Consider the following 20,019-nt stretch of genomic DNA (forward strand, 5'->3'; position numbering starts at 1 on the left):
AGAACTCTTTGCTCTTCATGAAAACACATAAAAGCAAAAGTTGGCAATATTAAATTGTTCTCTTACTTATTAGGGCAAGTTAGGATAACCAACAATTTCCTTAAAACAATTTATTTGAAACAAACATAATTTTGGATCCCAGTAAGAAAAAGCCAAACATACGTTGTCTCTTATACTGTTGAGAGGCACATTATTCAAATAATTTTTGCACTAGATGTATCACCATAGAGGGTAACTTAGCATGAAATAGAAGATTCCTTTCACATCATTTTTTCTCTATGATTAATTTTATCATAAAATATATATATATCATGCAGAAAAGTATTAAAAAATAGCAAACACCCACAAAAGAACCCTTCAAATTTAACAGAGGTTATCACTTTGAAGTTTGCTTCAGATATTCATTTTTTCCATTCAAGAAGTATTTATTTACATTTTTATTATGAAAATAAATCACACTTATTGAAAAGTTATTTGGAAAATAAAAAGTAGGAAATAAACTAACCATACTCCTATGACCAATACTAATATTTTGAAATACTTCCTTTCATTGTTTAAAGGAAAACAGTTTATTGTAATTAGACTTCAAATACTAAGATCCCTTTTACATGTCCTCAAAATATAGTTTTGGGCTTTTTGGGTTACTGGGCAATATGTGATAAAAAAAAAACTTAACACTTTTTGCATCACTTTTAACAATTTCTGCAAGTTGACAACTATGGTTCGTCCCCATAGCAAAAGTCCATGAAAATAATATCTATTGTCATTGCTTTTAAGACTTGTTTTCTTACTTCTGGTCTACAGAAAATAGGGGAAGGGATTTTTCTAAGCTTGTTTTTCTGAGTCTAGGCGTGGTTATCCGCCACCATCATAAGGAACAAATCAAAGAGTCCCAGACTTTCCCTTTTATACTTGTTATTCAATATCTTAATAATCTGCCCAATTAATTCCCCTATTTCTGTCTAATTCTCTGGAACAAATCTTTCTTTCATGCTGTACTTGCTGAAGCAATACTTGTATATCCATTTATTTAATAAACTTTTAAAAATGAGACACACAAGATTAAGAGATTTCATAAAAGATTAAGTTTAAAAGTAACATAAAAATAAACCAAGTTATCTCATCAAGAAGACAGAATAACCATCAAGAGCTGTTATATATATTACGCTAAATCTTAAAGGGTCATTTCACACTGTGTCTGGAATATAACTTTGGATTCTATTAAGGCAAAATTCCTGAGACATATCAAAGGAAATATGGTTCTAAGTGGAAAATAATTTGTCTCTAGTCCCTTGAATTTTAAATTAGAGAGGAATTAGCAGAACCAGAATCCAAACTTGTGTGGGTACACAGGCAATTTAACTTTATTAAAATCTCAGTGCAGGAAGTGACTTGGGACTGGGTAATTAATAAAAAGCCTTTTATACAGTTTTTAAGATCTCGTGAGCTAGGACAAATAAATAGAGCAACAAATACATGAATATCTCACTCCCTTTTTTTTTTTTCAACTCTTTTTAGAAACGCACTAATTTAGAATGATCCGTTCCCACAATTCTCACATTTTTCAAATATTCATCACTTTCACTATTTGTTAATCTATATACTATACAGCGTTCTCCCCAGATGCCTCGCATATTTCTTTTTTGCTAATACAGCCTCTCATTTATTTATGAGGCCCCTCCTTACTGCCACCATCACACACAAACACAGTTACACACACACATGCACACACACTTCAGTCGTCGACATCTGGAACATTCTGGGACAGCCCCTCATACGTGGCACATCTCCTCAACCATATCACACGCCCTCCTTCAGGCTGCCTACGACTCCTTCAAAACTGTCAAACTTCCCCCAACAACAGGGCCCTGAGCACATTCCATTTGTCCCTCTGTTAGAAGACTCTTTCCTTCTCTCGCTGCCTGATTAACTCGCTCTCACCTTTTGCTGTCAGCTCAAGTGTCCCCTCCTCCAGAAGGCTTGGCCAGACCTCTCCTATAATAGCTGAACTAAGTCAAACTCCCCTGTAACCGGCTTTCTAATCAGTGTGCACCTGTCCTTCAGTGCATTCGCTCTCCCATATGTGCATCTGCTTGCTTGAGTGTTTAATTAATTTCACAAAATAAAACTCTCCAAAGAGGCAGGAATCATGCCACATTTTTCAATCATCATATCACCAGGACCCAGCTGAGTACAGGATGTAGAGTGGATCACCAGTAAATATATATTAAAAGGAAGTAGAAAAGAAGGGAAGGAGGGAAATTAATCATTAAGTCAACAGGTGACCTCATAGTTACTAAAAGAATTATTTAAACGGCCCCATTTGGTGACTTGAAAAATGATGACTTTGTAAATAAAATACCTTTGAGAAATATGTTGTTTTACTTCTTCCTTATCACTTTTCTCACATTGTAAATGGGTGTGGCTTAGGCTTTAGTCCTGATTCTTTTTCTTTCTTTTTTTTTTTTTTTGATTGTTTGTTTTTCATTTTCCTCTAGAGAGGAGAAGCTAATTTACCACATACTTCAGGCCAAGCTTCCTTTAAAAGCAGTGGCTGAAATAAAAATTTACGTGCAAATAGTATAAGGTGATCTCAGCGAATAAGAAAGAAGCCCCAGGTAAAGTGAAACAGGCAAAGAATAAAAGCCACTACGGGTGTATGGAGTTGGGTCATGATCATGGCCATCTGAGGTTCCACCCAACCTGGACCTTCTGAGGCCCCACAGAAAGCCTCTCCGAACTGCCCACTTGTCCCACTCTTCCCACTTCTAGGCTGCACTGCACTTCCAGGGGCAGGGGTAAGACATGCTGGTAGATCACAGACCAGAAAGGAAAAGGTTCTCAGCACAAGCTCAAGGTGCAAAGTCAACACAACTGAGTCACAGCCTTCTTACAATGTCTGCCACAGTCACAGACAGAACCAGAAGTGAGGCTGAAGGGAGGCCAGGAAGGGCCCAAGAGGCATGTGATATGCCTGTGAGAATCAAAGCACTGATCTTCAGAGTGTCAGCCCCAAATAGCGAGCCAGCAACTCCACAGTGCCTACTTTATCGCTCCCACCAAGCATTACTCAATTTCCTGATGGACCTTAGGACACTGAGTGGAAGGCAGAAAAAGAGTTCATTCTGGGCATTCTCCAATTTCCACTTGATTGTGTCCCCAAACGGCAGTGGTTTCTTATATGTTACGTAGAATATATAATCACTTAGAAATAGCATTACATATTTTAGTTCACCTTGAGTATACATCCATCCACAGACAGATTCAATACAACTTCTAGGCTAATCCATAGAAGTATAGTTAAATTAAGTCATGCTTTAAGTATACTGTTAAAGACATTATTTCTAAAACAACTGACCATCATTTGCAACATTTATTCTGGAAGAAATATATTCTGAGTTTCATCCATATACCAATAAGAAAAAACTTGATATACTATTAACTTGTTAACTCTTGTTACACGCATATGACAAGCTATCAGTCTGTATCTTTGCTTTCCAGAGTAACAATTTGAAAAACAAAAGACAGTTGTTTCTACAAAGAGCGAGGCTCTAGACTTCCCACATTATTCACTGCTTTTATGTAGAATTTATTTGTAAATTAAGATGATTCCTAAATCACGGGGTGCTTATGTCCAGAAAGGAATGTTATTTTTTATACACACGTGTGTGTGTGTGTGTTGTGTGTATCACTCCTAAGAGGAAGAAGTTTCGCCAATTCATTGTGTTTACTTACCGTGAATGTCAATTTACTAGCTATTTGAAACACTGTCTTCCACTGTCGCTAAATTCTATCTCAAAAAGGAAATAGTCAAACTGTTTCCAAATCATATTGTACAAAATATGGCTACAGTATAATTATAATATATAATTAGTAGAATCTGACCTCTTTTTATGACAATACTTTTTTAAATCAAATGGGTTTGGAGTTAGCTGTATTGCCTAGGAGCCTGTAAGGCTGAGATTACTGAGATTACTAACTCCAGCTTTATCACAAAATAATGATCTTGCATCTCTACACATCTATTTTGTACTCAGTGAAAAGTGATGACTCACTTCAGCTGAAAGTTAAGGTGGAGTAACTCACAGTGACCAACATTACCACCTGGAACAACTAGAAAAGCCAGATATAAGAAAAAAATCTGTTAAAAACTATTGAAGATCTTCTGAAGAAGCCAAGACTAGAGGCTTCAAGACTCCAGATAAAGGAAGCATTGAAGAAGTAAACTGAATTGTTGAGGGTGCTTTTCTCCCCTGGAATGAAGAATGGGGGCATTTGTCATTCTAAACACATGGCAAAAGGTTAAGAATACGGGCTTTGCCTGAGCAAAGGACTACTGAGATGGGATAGAGAATCCAGAAGAAATTTTTGCTTTGACGGTGATTAGATAGATGAAAAGATTAGATAGGTGAAAAGATTAGATATAGGACCGGCCGAGATCCCAGTGAGAAACAAATGATGAAGCACCAAACTGGCACATGCCTGGTTTTACCCACATGACATTTGCTCATATGATGTTGCATGTATGATTAGAGGCTAAGACAGTAAGAAGAAAGCTTCTGAAAAGAAGAGCAGGATTCTCAGAAGTCCTGCCCTGACTGTGTTTAGTACTTGTGAATGCACCCGCGGAAGGCTCTGGATGTCCGTGCCTTGGCAGCTAAGTAACCTTGCAGGGGGTGAAGTCCATTTGCACTGGAGTTAGCTCTATCACCCACTGGATTACAATGGCTGTCCACCACTCCATTTTATCTGCTTAGCAGAAGAAATGTTGACAACTCTTTGGTCTTGGATGAATTTGTCTGGAGCCTCTACAATTTTTATACACAATTACCAAAATCAAGAGTAAAGAGAAACACTGAAAAGAAGCTCACAGTAATCCAGTTATTGGCATTAGCATAAAAAACTTTAAAATAATTTTGATTAGCATGGGCAAAGTAACAGGAAAAGATGGAGAAAATAGATAAATTGGTATCCAAAGAAAAGAATGAAATACACATTTGAAAACTGGAAAAAAATACAGTAATTAGAGTAATAACACATAGATGAGCCTGAGAGCATAATAGGCATAGTGTAGGTGATGATTAGTGAACTGGAAGAAAAGGTCAAAGAAAAATTTCCAAGTAAGCATAGAGAGAAATAAAGAGTGGAAAGTAGTGAAATAAATATAAGAGCCATGCTGGGCACAGTGGAACCATGTATTAAACATATAATTGAGATCTCAGAAAAAGAAAAGAGAATGCAGTAGAGTATCAAGAATTCACTACGAATTTCATTTGATGAGAGACATCAATTCACAAATTCAAGAAGTTCTTCAAACTCCAAGGAAGTTAAACCAAAAGAAAATCATACCCAGGCGCATCATAGTAAAAGTGGAAAACAAAAGAAAAAGACAAATGAAAATTTTAAAGTCAGCTGGAGACAAAGACCCATTATCTTTAAAGCAACAACAAGATTGAGAGGTCTGATGGAAGCTAGAGTCAAAAGAATAACAAGGTAAAGTGTTGAAAGAAAACAACTGCCAAATAAAAATTTTATACCCAGCTTAAATATTCTTTAAAAATAAAGGCTGTATAAAAATATTTTCAGACACACACACACACACACACACAAATGAGAGAATTTGTTGCCAGGAAAGTTGCAATAATAAAGATATATAACAGCCTACGTAACAATTTTTATGAAGATTATAATAAATGAGTTGTCAAGAATGCCACTAATTAAAAATACCAGATGTTTAAAGTAGAAATCACAAACTAAGTTCACCTTTATATAAATTTACTTCTTTAACTGAAAATACCTGAAGTTTAAAAGTTAACTAATACATAATATTTGTTAGATAATTCTTCCTCTATTTTTAAAGTCACTTTTGCACATTAGCTCATTTACTATACACCACTCCCTGTGAGAAAGGCAGAGCAGATACTATCTTTATTTTATGTAAAATGAAAGTGTTATCCAAGAAGTTCAGAGACTTGTCCTCAATTAGATGACAAAGTCAAAGCTAGAACACATTTTTCTTACCCAGTGCTCAACATTCTTACACTGGGAAGCAGAAGATGAATTAATAGTGTCAAAGGAGTCCATTAAGTTGCAAAATGTGTCCAATACATAAAAAGGAAGATAACTTTGGCTTCTGAGGATTTTTTCTCAATTTTTAAAAAATTTTATTTTTAAAAACTGCATTGACAAAATGACCTTACCCCTATAAATATCATCACACTCCTGAATATTTTCAACAATTCCATACTGTTGGTTTTCACTCTTAAATTATAATTCCAAGAAAAGGCTGAAATGCCAAAACCTTTCAGCCAAAAGGCTTTTACTAAACAACTTCAACATCCAAGGCCTATACAAAAGTTAAAGTCACGATGCTTTGTGATTCATAAAGCATCCTTAAGCTAGAATTTGAATTACACCACAGAAAATACCATAAAACAAACTTCTGATTGGGTTCAAGATTTAATTTAGCCTCAAGGAAGGTGAAGAGACTTTTACTGTATCACAGAAATCCTACATTACCTGTTCAAATCAGACAATTGAAACAACAAACCAAGAGGCCACCAAATAGTATAGACTTAATCCTCATACATCATCTTTTCTTGGAAATCTTCCAGTCTTCTGACATAGTGCTCTTTTTCCATGACCTTGAAACATCACTGATACCTACTCTGGGCAACATACTATAGCTTTGGGGCTTCCCTGGTGGCGCAGTGGTTAAGCATCTGCCTGCCAATGCAGGGGACACGGGTCCGAGCCCTGGTCCAGGAAGATCCCACATGTCGTGGAGCAAGTAAGCCCGTGCGCCACAACTACTGAGCCTGCGCTCTAGAGCCCGTGAGCCACAACTACTGAGCCCGCGCGCCTAGAGCCCGTGCTCCACAACAAGAGAAGCCACCACAATAAGAAGCCCGCGCACTCCAATGAAGAGTAGCCCCCGCTCGCCGCAACTAGAGAAAGCCCGCGCGCAGCAACGAAGACCCAACACAGCCAAAAAATAAATAATTAAATAGAAATCTTTAAAAAAAAAAAAAAAATACTATAGCTTTGTTTTTGTCTTACAACTTCCTCTTCTTCCTCTCATTTTTCCCAATTCAGAGTCCTTGTGTAACAAAATAGCCAAAATATTTGTGAAATATATTAAAGCACACTATGAGAATATTACTTCATACATTTTGAAAAATAATTTTGTACTGCCTATCAAATATATTAAACAATACAGATTTCTAAGATGCTTGCACTATCTGAGGACTTTCCTCACATATTCTAGGGTGTGTGTAGTGAAGCATCAGAGCATTTTCACCTGCTTGGATAAATATTTTTGAAATAAAAGATTTCAGACATACAGTATAACCTGTTGCCTTAATGTACATTTTCATTCACCATGTAAAGGGAGTAAAATATCTTATCGTTAAAGGAAATATCATTTGCCAAAAACCATGAGCCAAATACCATACACCTGCTTATCTCTGCTGGCTGACTGTCAGATCAGGATTATATGTTTTACATAAATGTACATTATTATGTCCGGTGCACATCATCACATGAGCACATCAGCAGACCGTACATTCACTGGGCTAGTTTCAGAGAGATTCTGGTATTACTATATTTAAGGAGAACAGCCAATATAAGCAACAGGCTCTCTAAGAACCTTCACGTGAAGCTCCTTAAGCTTTACTACAAAGAGACGAGCACAACAAAGTTAGAAAGAGAGAAAACTTTTGAAGAAACTGGTGGAGCCCTTTCTGATACGAAGTCAGGAAACAAATAATAAAGTAAAAATTATTTCTGAATCACGGGAGAAAACGTTGCTTCCAAACCCAGAAGTTCTGGATAAAGATAGGCTCTCTCTGGTTATATCACGGGTCCGTCAACAGAACATAACACAATCAAATATTTAATTATGTCCTCCCCAGAAAGAGAAAGAAGCATGTAAAAGCCACAATGAGCAAAACTGATGTGACATCCTCTGAGACCCATCTTCGTTCCACGGCTTATATTTAGGAAAACCTCCCTCTATGATCTCACCTAGTTCCTTTTTCACTTCCACCCCATTTCTTACTCCAACAATTTTCTATCAAGTCTGTTCTGAAAAGACCTCAAGTTTATCACAAGAGCTTGCACTGATCAAAAAAACTCACTTTGATGCTTCTGTTCTGGAAAAGCTTACTTAGGAATGCCTGTCTTTAAAGGAAAAGAAACATTCTAAAGGAAAACCAGCAAATCTTTTTTAATAAAAAGGCAATAAAATGACCCTCCGAATTATGACTGTGATTACTTCCTTATACCCTCCTACTATGTTAGATGCTGCAATAGCGAATCCGTATACCAAGAATCTCGTTAGTACTCCGAGATAATTTATTATACACTAAATTCATGAATATGAAATAGCTCTTAAAATTTTAAATATCTTACACGGCAATGACAGTAGATGAAACTCCAAAACAAAGTAACTGAACCCCAAAGTGGCAAACTTTCACTTTCTTTCACCTTTTCCACCAAGTGTTTCTTTTGGAAATAAACTGACATTAAAGTCAAATATTCCAATAGGTTTCGCTACTTCTGTACGATCTGAAAATTGGACTCTCCCCCAAACAGAAGAAATTCACGGGTAAAAGGTTGGTGGAACCCCCGGGCAGCGAGGCGGCGTGGGTGTGGGCGCCGTGGCTTGCAGCTCTCAGAGGCAGCCCAACTCTGAACGAAGGGACGCGAGCAGGTTCCCACTCTTTCCTCGGTCAGCCCACAAAGCTCTGTGACAGAACAGATTCCGACCCCAAAAATATTTAGCAAGCGGACCTCTTCCGGCACTACTGAATAACAAAAGGGATTGCCAGGAAGACGTGCATCTCCCTAACTACATACTGGACGTGCCTCTAACTGCATCCACCTGCCACAAACAATCCTCAGGAAGAGCGCTTCGGAAACGAGAAAACAAAGCGCGAGGGAGTCCCGCTAAGTTTGCCCTTTCACTCACATCACCTGGGGACAGAACTCGGGCGTCTTTCTGCCTCGACCGCTCACTTCACTTCCTGGAGCTTAAGAAGCTCGCTCTGCACCTGGACAACACTGCACCTGCGACACTCACCCTCGGGCGCAAGACCCTGCTGGGGTCTCAGTCCCGCCGGCGGCAAGAACACGACGGCATCCCCGCCAGGCGGGCGGGGCCGGGACGCGAGCCCCCCTCGACAGCGGCCGAGGGCCCGCGCAGGGCTGAGCGCCCCGGCGCTCACCCGACACAAAGGCTGCGCTCGGCGGCCCGCGGCGCGCGCCCTCCCCGGGAACCGGCGTCCGAGCCCCTCACGCCCGCACTCGAGCCTCACGAGGGACTGGCATCGACTCCGCGCTGCCCGAGGGGCGCGGTCGGGCACCGGCACGAAGCCGGTGTCAGCCGCTGCCGCGCACCGGGGGGCCCGCCAGAAAGGGCCGGCGCACGGGGCGAGCGCCGGCGGACGGGCGGGGGCGACCGCCCAGGCGGCCGCCGAGGAGGCGGGTCCGAGCGGCCCCGCGGACGCCGACCCGGAGCTCCCGCTCCCGCGCGGACCCACCGGGCACGGGCACCTGCTGCCTGCGCTCCCGGGCGGGCGCCGCGCCGAGCCCCGCTCGGGTCGGAGACCCAGGCTTCCGGGACGGCGGGCTGAGGGGCTGCGAGCTCGCACCGGCGCTGCCTGGAGGATCCTCGCGGTCACTCACCGGCGGAGGGAGAAGCCGCTCAGGCGGCCGCCCGGCTGCGCGCAGCCCGCCTCCCGCGGCGCAGGCATCCTCCCATCCTTTGTCAGCCGCGGGCGGAGCGCTCCTCTCCGGCTGGCGGACGGCCGGCCGGCGGCAGGCACCCGGCTGCGGCTCCGCTTCCCAGCCTCTGCCCTCCTCTCCCCCCGCCCCTTCTCCGTCCCCCCGGCGGAGCCGGCACTCACTCGCTCCCATGATGTCATCCGGCGGAAATCTGCCGTGCGCAAAGCCTGGCTAAGCCGGCGCGCACGCGGGCACGCAGCGCGGGCGGAGGCGGCACGGGGCCCGAGGCGCAGCGGGGCCCTCCCGGACAGGGTCGCCGGGGTCAAGGGCAGTACGGGGCGGGGTCCGCCGCGCGGTGCCTCCGAGGATGAGTGCGGGCGGGGTGAGGGTGGGCGGAGCCCAGGAGGAGAAGTGCGGGCGCCGCTGCGAAGATTCCTATCTCGGCGCTGGGACTGACGGCAGAGGCGTGGGGTGAGCAGAAAGTTTTTCGGCTTCTCAGCAGCTCATGCGCCCCAGCACGCGGACGGACACCTAGGTTGCAGCCCGGTAAATGACCAGAAGCCCCGGGACAGCGGAGCCCCAACCTCAGCGAGAGCGTGTAGGATGTCTGGCCGGCGGCAGCCTCAGCGACGAGCCGCTGAAAGGATGAAGAAAGGCGTGTACTGTTTATGGGTGAAAGAATCTGAAACAAAGCATCGGGAAACTAGGGGGGCGCGATGACCCAGGAAACTAACACGGAAAAACCTCGGCTCCCCAAAGAGGAGCTAATGGCAGAGATTCACCCGCGGTCTTAGGTTGTTTCTCCTTTCCTCCCCACCAAACAGTGTTGGGCACTCTAGAGGTGACTTCCTCGTGGCCTCACCCAGGGACTGCCCTAGCTGATAAAACCATGTAAATCACAAGAGGTGCGTTAAGAGCCGTAAAAGATGTAATATCAGTTCTTTTTACTTAATATTCTTTATAAAATCAATACATGTTTTATTAGAGGAGTAAGCAAACGGTACTTTTGAAGATTTCCCTGTATTAAGGGACACACACACACACACACACACACACACACGCGCGCGCCAGCCAGATCTGAGACCCAGCCCTACATCAGTCTAGGGCAGCTTCATGTTAAAAACTCTGGCTGTTCAGAGAACAGAGTCTGACAAGTGAGAGTTTGTTCTCTTACTAATCAGCGCTTCAGGGAGTCTATCGAGATCCTCAAGATTATCCACCACTCTCACCCCTAGAAGAAACTAAGGTTGCACAGGAGACCACCAACAGCCAGTAATGAAATGAATGCTTACCAAGAGGATAAGACACAAGAGGCAGGCTGTCCTGAGAGAGCCTAGGTAGGAACATGGGACTCTGCCAGTGGGGTCATCCACCATCATCCTTTAGAAGGAGAGACTAGGAACAGCGTTTATTGTAAATATAGGTACAATGAGGAACTCCTTAATCTTTGTAAATACAAGGAGGAGTACTCAATAGAATAACAACCTGAAGGCTATGGGCTGTATTCAACAGGTGTTATGAATTATGAAATTGTGAAATTCACTGGGACTTTCCTTAAGTAAAGTTAATACACTGTGAGAAAGCAAGATCAGAAATTATTTTTAAAAAAATATATCCAAAAGGCCATGAAGTACATAGTTTGCAAATAATGTAGGAAATCTATAAGTGTTAACTTGCATTTATTTATATTCAAGTTAAAATATTTGGGGTATCATTTATATATATATATATATATTAGAAATAGGTATTTTAACATCCTCGTTAACAATTCTTACTTTTTTTAGATTAAAATAAACTTTTAAGGATAATGACATTCTTTCCTTCAAATCAAAGTACAAAAGGACATATAAAATGCACGAACAACTTTTAGAAACAAGTATTTTTAAATAACAAAATAATGAAGATTTTTAAAATTTAGGGCAACTAGGAAATAAACTAGATGGAAAAAACTAAAAGAGGTAAGCATTTGGTAAAGTAAGCAATGACCATCTTGGAGAATAGAAAAACGATCTAATTGCTTGAAAGAAGCTAATTAGAACTGCTAATGATGCTGTTCTAAGTATATCAGAAGGTCAAGTTGTAAACCTTCCTTCCTAGATTGCTTCTCTGATCCCCATCTATCTTCATTGCCTCGGTTTATCTTGACGTTCTTCAGCGTTCTCTGGGCTAAGACCCAAGTGTGGAGACAAGAAGAAGGTCACAGGGACTTAGCAGATCTGGGAAACTGAGACAAATAACCAAAAAGATCAGAAAATGTGTCCCTCAACTTTTACTTTTTTTAATCACTGCTCTAAAGGGTTAAAGCAAAACCTCTATCTCTTACTTTAAGAAAAATGAAATGCATTCATATGTGTTCATTTATTTGGTCCTATGGAAGAGTCTCCAGTTATATAATTCTGGCCTTCTTTGAGAATTAAAATTACTGTGCTGTGGCCTTCGCTGTGGCCCTTGATCTTAGCAAAGTGAATTGACTACATCTCTACGAGAACTTTTTCTCTGTGTGTTAACCTACCAAGATCCTTGCCTCTGTCACTGACATTTCCCACTTCTAAACATGCTTTTTTCTTTATTTATAATTTTTTAAGTCATGCTGTTTGAATATTTTAAGATATTTTTATCCAAATGGATGGCTATAAATAAGATAAAACATCCAATTGTTACATTGAAAAAAGTGTCACAATTCTTAGAAAAAAATTACATCTGAAGTCATATAAACCTTACATTAGAATTTCATTTAAATGGTGAATATATTAAATGTTGAAACTGAAGATTCAGAGGGGAAGTATTAACTTTGCCTCAATTATTGATGCTTGGCTGCACTTTTTTCATATTGATACATGATTCTCTTCACAAAATCAATGACTGTTCAGGGGGGAAATAAACACATTTTAGTATTTTCCCTTGTGGATTTCATGAAATGTAAAATTTTTACACTCTGGTTTTATCCTAATTAATAGACTCATTAATAGCTAGTGACTTTTTAAAACAAGCTTTCATAGGTATGAATTTGTTAATACATAAGAAGCAAAACTAATATTATTAAGCCCTTATTATATGTCAAATACTGTGCTAAATGCTTACATGAATATGCCCCTTTGATCGTTAAAATTGCCCCATGACATGAATGTCTTATTAACCTCTTTTGAAGATGAGGAAACAGATACCTAAAGGGGTTACAAAAGTTGTCCAGGCAGCTAAACCAGTAACTAGTCAAAGTTAAGATTTTATTATATCAGCCTAAACACATAAAGCCTGCCCTCCTAATGGTACACTAGCAACTTTTAGATAATTTTTCCTCTGAAAGAGTAAAAGCATGATTTTCTATATACATATCCTATTTAGAGAGGTGGACAATATGCCTTTGTGAACTTTGCCATCAGTTACTAAATCCATCACAAAATTTATTTCCATTATCCCTGTTAATGAAATGCTTCCAAAGTTATTTACAAAGAAAAGGAATCTCAGGATACTAAATACATTTTAGTTTCTAATGTATCCTTAAAGAGTTTCAGACAGAAAGCAAGGTGCAGTGATTTTATACTTGGAGACAGATCACTGTAAAATGAAATAAAACGAAAAAAACATTAACAATTTAAATGAAGACAAAGACTACCTCAGCAACTATCTTCTCTATATAGTTAGTCCACTAGTGGATCTGAGAAGACAAACTGCATCACCCATCCAAACAAAGGCTTCCCTCCCTGCTGTGGATATTAACAAGGAAAATAGATCATTTTACACATTGTATCTCAAAGGACCCATACGTTTTTTATCATAGAAAATAATATTCCCTGGGCACAGATGTATAAGCAAGCTTCTTTAAATAGAAAGTTTTAGTATATAGATTTTTCCAAAATCCTTTTTTATCTCACCTTTTTGATAATTGGGTGATGTTCAGCAAATCTGCTAACAAGGATTATTTGAATGGATTTGTGGAAAGGTTAAAAGGTACACATCACAGAGTATCATTCTTCGAAGGTATGCTGCTAACCTAGCTTTTTGTATTAATTTCTCATTTATGAAATAAAAATGTAAACAAATAATAGGACTCCTTATATTCATAACATATGTTAGCAGACCAACTAGTCTATTGCACACATGTGATATAAATATTAAATGTTATCTTGACTCTGGCTTCAGAATGTTCTTCTGTCATTAAACATGCTTATTTTACAGGGCAGGAGGCTTGTCCCATTCTTATGCTCATCTTCCAGGTGCTCTGTCTGTGGTGTCTGTAGCAGGTCACCGGCACTAACATGACATAGAAATGGTCATAGAGGAACTACTTTCGTTTAAAGGTGGATGAAAGGATGAGGGAAAGTTCTCTTGAAATGGGCATACTGCTTGTGAAAGGAAAGGGAAGTTATGTATAACAGCAGCAGGCTTTGAAAAAGTGTATGTATACAATCTCTTCTTAAAAAAAAGTATTTGAAAAGTAGAGAGGCTGATTTATCTATGCATATGTTAGTTCTTCATCATAATAAGTGGGAATTTTTCTTAATCAAATGCTCATGGTATTCAGCTGTCATAATAGCATGAGTGATCTGCCTTCAATATTTCCACCCGTGATCATGTATATATCTTCAAATTACTTCAATTACCTTGGCTGACCCCATTTATAAGCATGGAATTAAGGACAACACAATGAGATATTCACAACAGGGAGATAGTTCTCTGATTTTTGAGTCATAGTTCTTAATCTTTATAGCATACTGCTTTTCTAAGGCTATATCTTTTTTAACTATTATGGGAGAAAACACTAACAAACATATTTACTAAGGAAAGACCCTAGTAGGCATTCCTGATTTTCCAAGTCAACTTTCATTCCTGAAGTACACCATACACTGAGAGCCATATGGAAAGGGCTCAGAGTGCTATGACCTTGCTTCTGGACCTGACTCTCTTATTGATGTCTTTTATGATTTAAGCAATTTATTTAACCTAGCTACCTTAGCTTTCTCATTTGGGAAAGGAAGTTAATGACATCTGTCATACTTGAGAGGATTTTATGAGAAAAGAAAGTAGAGTTGGAAGTGTGATATAAAGGTTGGGTAATAGTTTTAATAAATCTAAATGGGCTTCCTGAGCTGTGTCTTGTACAGATAGACGGAACATTCAATCATGCGTGGTTGATATTGGTGACTAGAAAAAGAAGTAGGAGAAGGAAGAGGAAGAGAGAAGAAAGGAAGATCTAGTCTGTTGGGGAGTTTTCCAACAGATGTAAAACTAGAGCAGTGAAAAGAGAGTGGCTTTCGAAAAGGTTCTAACTCCAGTTTTGCCATTGACCTTGATTAATATCTTAAACTCTCTGAACCTCACTTCCTCCTGTAAAAGGCAACTAAAGTTATTTTTTTCTTAATTTATTGCAATGTTTCTGAAATCAAGATACGTGTGTACTTCTAGAGTAATTTTAATACAGTGTTATTTCTCACCACTCCTGAAAAGTTATTTGCTATAACAAGAATTGGTGATAAAGTCTCAAAGAAATAAGATGCTATCTCAAAGAAGGAAGGAGAAGTTAATTTGTTTTATTAATGCTACACCCAAACACCCGGAACAGGATCTGGAAACTCTCGGTTGAATGAGTGAATATATGACTGGATCATCATGAAGATTAAGTAAAATAACAGAATGATAATACCTAGGATGGTGTCTGGCATTTAGCAGCTGATCAGTAACTAATATAGCCCCAAATCCTGGATTCGGAGACTAACTGCATCCTAAAAGTTTTTATTCATTTATCCTTTTAGAAAGAAAAGAGTATATAATGTATTTTGTGTAATATCCCCACAGTGGTCTAGGTAAGCACCCTGAAATCAAACACAGCAATATGTCTGCAGTAAAATATTGAAGGTTCACATCCAGCTTGATAAAAGAACCCATGAGTCAGTTCAGGTCATGTTGTACCAAATGAGTCATGAACATGTTTTCAATATTCAGAGATTTCTAGATTTTAGAATTTAGTAAATTAATTGTGAATGATAACGGGTAACATTTATTAAGTACCTACAATGTGTCAGGTCCTGCTCCAAGCACTTTACATGAATTAACTTAATTAAACCTCACAACAAATTTCTAAGGTAGGTACAATTATTATTCCCATTTTATAGAAGAGAAACCTGATGCACAAAGAGGTTAAATCACTTGCTCTATTTGGTTTATGAACCAAATAAGTCTGGAAGGATTTGTGTTAAACATTATAAAAGTAAATTTAAAATTAAATTAAGAGGAATATATAGGTAGCCATTTATCTCTAGGAAAGGACTTTCTAAGATATAAGCAATGAAGGAAATAAAAAATTAAAAGAGTAATATATTTTATTAAATAACAAAACTTCTTGAATATCAAAAATACCAAAAAAATTTTGAATATCAAAAATTTAAAGTTTAATAAACTGTATTAAATATTTATAACAAATTGTTGATATATTAAATATATAAAGAGTTCATACAAATCAATACAAAAGCACTAAGACCTCAGTAGATGAGAAGGAAAGACATAAAGAAATTACAAAAAAAGAAATGCCAGTGGCAAGACTAGTGTGAAAATTCAAGTCTAAAGTTCAAAGTTAGAAATTGAGGTAAAAATTTTCAAGTATCAAGTAAAGATTTTTATAACTTATAATATGTGCCAAATGCTTTAAAAATTTCCACAGCCTTTGAGGCAGTGAGTTGATTTTTTTAAAATCTACCATAGAGAAATAACCAGAAATAGAGGGGAAAATTTTTATCTGCCAAAATGTTCATTAAAGAGTGATTTATAATCTAAAAAAAGGAAACAAGTGCTTTTAAGGCCGAGAGTCATGTTGTCGATAAAATAACTTCCAACCAATGAAAAATTATTTGGGGCAACCAATATGCCATTCTTCAAGCACTGCTGAGCCTAATAGAATTACCAACGTTGTAAAATCATAGTTTAGTTCCTGATATCACATTAATAAGCTCTCTGGAGTTGTTGCCAGGGAACCTGAGACCCCGAAGCCATATATCTAAGTGGGAGAGTTTTCTGTGAAGTTGTCTTGATCAGGTGGGAGGGTAATTTTTAGTGCAGACACATTTTTTCCACAGTAAGTGATAACTAGCTATAAAATTGTTATATCCCACTGTGGACTTGTATGCTGTCCCTCTCTCCAAACAAGTTAGTACTGCAACTTTAGAGCAGTATTAACTTTGAAGCCTTTGAGAACTAAATTAACCCAACTAGAGTATAATAAAATAGCAATTTTAACCGTTAAAAATGAATCTCATGCCTCTTCCTTTTCTTAACTCCAACTCCAGCCCTTCTTCCTTCCTACTCTGCCTTCTGTAATTCTTTTCTTGGTAAACAATTCCACCATTCGTCCAAGTTTTCAAGCAAGAAATCTAAATATCCCTGCAAGATCTCTCTTCTCACTGAACCCCGTTGGAGTAATCAATATTTCATATATACGCATACAACTATTATTTAACAGATTATTCTATTTTGATTAATTAAATGCCAGTCCTTTTAAACATGTCTGACATCATATGATTCAGTCATTATATGTTTTCCAATCAAATGCTATCATGTGAATTAGTAGAGTCTTAAGGGATGGGACATAGTCATCAAGTCCTATGGATCCTACTTCACAAAAATCTCTTCTGGGTATTCTTCTTCTCCCCCTTGCCATCGCCTTCATTTAGACCCTTTTCATCTTGTGCTGGATATTCTCTCTCTCTCCCCTCCTACATCTATTCTATATTCTTCTTTGTCTTTCTCGGTTCCCCAGAGAGTTGACTCCCATGGATTTTTTTTTGCCCCCTGCCTTCTGGTTGGGTTGGGTTTGGAGAGTGGGAAGAGAGAGAGCTGAGTTGATATTTTCCCCAGTCCCTCTCTGTTTCAGTGTGCTTCTGATGGATATGACTTTGCTTCCTGATTTCAGCTTGCCCCAGGATTTCAGCCCTCAAACAGCCTCCCATGATACCTTAAGAGTAGAAGGGTAGTAAGGCTTAAGGGTGGTAGTGGCCTCTTTTCTTGCTAGTCCTAACCTGTTGGTTTCTTTAACTCTACTCACCTATCACTAAGTATTTCCTTTACTAAAATGTCTTGTAATAAACCCTAGCAGATTGTGCCCTTTGTTTCCTATCAAGACACACACAGGTACATAGCCCTTTTCCAAACCACTGAAATGGCCTCTAATTGATTCCATGCCTACAGCCTCACCCTCTCCCCAGCCCTTTTACTGCACATCCTTCAACCATGCAGAGTACCCTTTCTCAGATGCAAACCTGATCATGTCATTTCCCTGAACAATACCTTCAGTGTTTTACATCATCATTGGCAGTAGTTTCCAACCAGACGTGCTGCAGATGATCTACAAATCCTTATACACCCAAGAATTTTCTGTGAAATAATCAGTCTCATTTATACACAAACTACTATTTTTTAAAACATCTTTATTGGAGTATAATTGCTTTAAAATGGTGTGTTACTTTCTGTTTTATAACAAAGTGAATCAGCTATACATATACATATATCCCCATATCTCTTCCCTCTTGCGTCTCCCTCCCACCCTCCCTATCCCACCCTTTTAGGTGGTCACAAAGCTGATCTCCCTGTGCTATGCGGCTGCTTCCCACTAGCTATCTATTTTACATTTGCAAACTACTATTTTTTAAAAATTAGGCTACTGTGATTAATTAAATGCCAGCTCATTTAAAACATGACTGACTTCATACTGACCTTGTCATTATATGTTTGCCCAGGCCGTTTAATCTTCCTTTATGTGTATTTGTAAAAGTTCATATTCAAAATAAAGTCTAGACTCTTTCTAATTTTCTAGTTTATTCTTCTATTGCTCGCCCACATGTACTTACATTTTACTTAAGTGCCACACTCTCTCTGCATCTCTGCTTTAGGTAATTTCCTTCCCATTTCCGAAAGGAACTCACCTACACTCCATAAACTTTTCATGGCAAATTCTTTCTCATTTTTCATAATAGAAACATGATATTGAAAACCAGTAGGCTAGAGTTTAAGTACTTTGTATGCATTATCTCATTTAATACTCATTATAATAGCTGAGATGAAGCTTAAGGGGTTTGTACAAGTTCACCCAAACATAACGTGTAAAATTAAGACTTAAACTTGGCTTCAAACCCACACCTTTAAAACTAAACTATACTTTCTCATAAGATGCTAGTCCAGAAGGTCAAAAAACTACATACTCTTTGAAATCTCCCTCACATGCCTCTCCTTGTGTTTATTCCCATGCCACTTTATACTTACCTCTTCAGAGTTTATTGCCGTGATTTGTTTACTTGTTTATCTCTCCCATCAGTTTCAAATATTTTAGGGATGAAAACTTCATCTTGCATTCTGTTTGTTCATTTTTTTTACTTTGCATATTAAAATTTAACAGAGTATCTAGTTATCAAGCCTAGAATAATTTCTTAATCAAGTTAATGCTTGGTAAATTAATGACACTGCTTTTAATATTAAAATGAAACAATTTGTATGGGGAATTGTTGCATTGCAACATTTCCAAAAGCGCTTATTTTATTTAAATCCCTGATTTAATACTGGCTTGATATTTATACAGGGTGTCTCTTCTGACCATCTTATTGTGGCAACTGACCACTTTTTCCTTGGTTGCCCAATAATGATTAACTAATCATACATGCTAAGAAACATTAATTTTTCTGTTAACTTAATTGACTTGGTTCACATACAAATGCTTATAGTAATTACTTTTCTGTTATCAATATCATACATTGTAAATCAGCTGCACAGTGAAAAACACTGTCTATCTGGATGTCTTCGTATGTAATTTATGTTGTTTCTTGTTTACCCAGCCACATATACCAAATTTAGAAGATGTGTATGGGGGTGGAAGAGCAGCCAAACTTCTATATTTAAATTATAAAAAAGCAATGCATAAGAAAGAAAATAAATATTTAAACCATGTCCTATGGCCACAAGATTTTTGTGAACAAGATAAGGTTTATCAAATATCTGATTGCAATGTAATTAATGCCATGAAAACATGCAATAATGATAGCTGATATTTATTGAGGTTTGTTATGTGCCAGCTATTTTTCTAAATACCCAGGAAGTCTATCCCCTGAGCTTTCTTAATCACTATGCAATATTGCCTTTACTTAAAGAAATAGCTAGTTGAATCAATTATTATTAGTGAGCACACACACACACACACACACACACACACACACACATAAAAGCATTAGAAATAAGGGCCCTGGCCCATATTCCTGACCCTGGCCTATATTCCTGACCTGACTAGTTCCTGAGGCAGGATTCTGGTTCCATCATTTT

General features: G+C 38.7%; 1 protein-coding gene across 1 annotated transcript in view; it reads right to left on the minus strand.

Annotated features, from left to right (window-relative positions):
- The window catches only part of MARCHF1 (membrane associated ring-CH-type finger 1), an 884,469-nt gene extending 874,605 nt beyond the window's left edge, over window positions 1-9,864 (minus strand). Inside the window, exon 1 of the mRNA XM_082391765.1 lies at window positions 9,688-9,864. The gene's annotated coding sequence lies outside the window, so the exon portion shown is untranslated. The remainder of the gene's footprint in view (window positions 1-9,687) is intronic.
- Window positions 9,865-20,019: the final 10,155 nt, after the last annotated feature.

The sequence above is a fragment of the Balaenoptera borealis genome (assembly GCF_965194805.1).
Source record: "Balaenoptera borealis genome assembly, chromosome: 4".
Lineage (NCBI taxonomy): Eukaryota > Metazoa > Chordata > Mammalia > Artiodactyla > Balaenopteridae > Balaenoptera > Balaenoptera borealis.